Below are 2,482 nucleotides of genomic sequence, written 5' to 3' on the forward strand. Positions count from 1 at the left end.
ATTTATTCATCTTTATATATATATCTAACCATCTCTCTATTCGTTTGTCCACCTAACTATCTTTCTTTCTGTCTATCAATCTATCTATCTATCCCTCTCTCTCTCTCTCTATCTATTTGGCTACCTATCTATCTGTATATCCTTCTGACTTTTTATCTTTCTACCAATCAGTTAATCTATATCTGTCTTTAAGTTTATCTATCTATCCATTCATCAATCTATCTGACCAAATCATCTTCTGACCAAATGGCCTACAAACCATTTGTCCTCTCAAAAAATCTATATTTCAATCTCTCTCTCGCCCTCTTTTCCTAAGTTTGTCAGTTTGTCCTCTCTATATATCTAGATTTCATCTCCCTCTCTCGCTCTTTTCTATAATATCTTCTTTATCTCTATATAATCTATCACTAACCTCTCTCTCTTTATATATATATATACCTATATCTATCTATCTATCTATCTATCTATCTATCTATCTAATCTACTATCTATCCATATCTATATATGATATATAGATATATATAATATATATATATATAAGTATATATAAACATACACACCCATACACACCCACGCACACGCACACACACACACACACAGACAACACACTACAACACACACACACATCAACACACACACACACACACACACACACATATATATATAATATTTTTCATACATATGTATCTAATATATATATAATATATATATATATATATATATATAAATATAAATTAAGTATAATAAAACATACAGCACATACCCACACACGCACACACACTCACACACACACACAGACAGACACACACACCACACACACACACACACAACGCACACACACACACACACACACACACACTAAATATAGATATTTTTTCATACTATTATATATATAAATAAATATTATATATATATATAATATATATCTATATATATATATATAATAAATATATATATAATATATAATATACATACACACAACACACACACGCACACGCATCACACACACACATATACACAGACAGACACCACCACACACACCACACACACACACACACACACACACACACAACACACACATATAAATATATATTTTTTCATACATTTGTATATATATATAGATATATATATAATATGAGAGAGAGAGAGAGAGAAGAAGACGAGAGAGAGAGAGAGAAGAGAGAGACGAGAGAGAGAGAGATACAAATACACACATCAGAGAATAACACACCCACACACAATATATATATATATATATATATATATATATATATATATATGTATATATAACCTAGCCACTGGGGGCACAAACCCCCAGAGTGCCGGACCAAGCCCGATAAATGGGAGAGGTTGCGTCTCTCTGCCGCTCTCGATCTCTGCTCTCTCGCCAACAAACTCTTAGGAAGGGCAACCGCCTACGGCTCTGTGTCCCAGCAGGGGGCCGGTGGGCAGTACGTGACTGTTGGGAGAAGGAGGAGGAGAAGAGGTGGCGAGCATGTACGGAGTAAGCATGGAAGAAGGAAGGACAAAAAAGCAGAGATCAGAGTTGGGTCCTTAAATGTTGGCACCATGACTGGTAAAGGGAGAGAACTAGCCGACATGATGGAGAAGAGGAAGATAGATATTTTCTGTGTACAGGAAACTAAATGGCGAGGCAGTAAAGCGAGGTTGATTGGCGGAGGTTATAAGTCGTTCTATCATGGGATAGATGGAAGGAGAAACGGCATTGGAGTAATAGTTAAGGAAAAGTATACCAAAAGCATACTGGAAGTATCAGATAGAGCAATGAACCTGAAGATAGATGTAGAAGGGATCCAAATAAATGGGATCAGTGCATATGCCCCACAGGTGGGGTGCGAGATGGAGGAAAAGGAGGAGTTCTGGAGCGAAGTGGAAGAAATGATATAGAACATCCCCAGAGAGGAGAGAGTAATTATTGGGGCAGACTTCAATGGTCATATTGGAGAAGGAAATGATGGGGACGAGGAGATGGCACTGGTGAATACATATTTTAATAAAAGGGAAGAGCATAGAGTTACATACAAGAGTGGAGGTAGAGGTACGGAGATAGACTTTATATTATGTAGGAGATGTAACTTCAGAGAGTTTCGTAATTGTAAGGTCGTTCCCGGGGAGAGTGTAGCAAGACAGCATAGAGTGTTAGTTAGGAAGTTAAATCTGAAAGTGAAGGCAACCAGGAAGATGAGGGCGGAACTTAGGATCAAATGGTGGAAACTAAAGTACAGTACAGCATTTGTACAGGAAGTGAGCCAAGTCTTTGCAGGGAGGGAGGAGATCAAGTGGGAGGAAATCTCAGAAACAGTGGCTGAAAAAGCCAAATGTGTACTTGGGTTGACATCAGGAAGAAGAAAGAATACAAGGAAACCTGGTGGTGGAATGAGGAAGTGCAAGATAGTATAAAGAGAAAGAAACAGGCAAAACAGAAATAGGACAGACTTGGGGATGAAGAAAGCTATCAGGA

The sequence above is a fragment of the Penaeus japonicus genome, unplaced genomic scaffold (assembly GCF_977035675.1).
Source record: "Penaeus japonicus unplaced genomic scaffold, GWHDUDI00000001_assembly GWHDUDI00000031, whole genome shotgun sequence".
NCBI classification, from domain to species: Eukaryota; Metazoa; Arthropoda; class Malacostraca; order Decapoda; family Penaeidae; genus Penaeus; species Penaeus japonicus.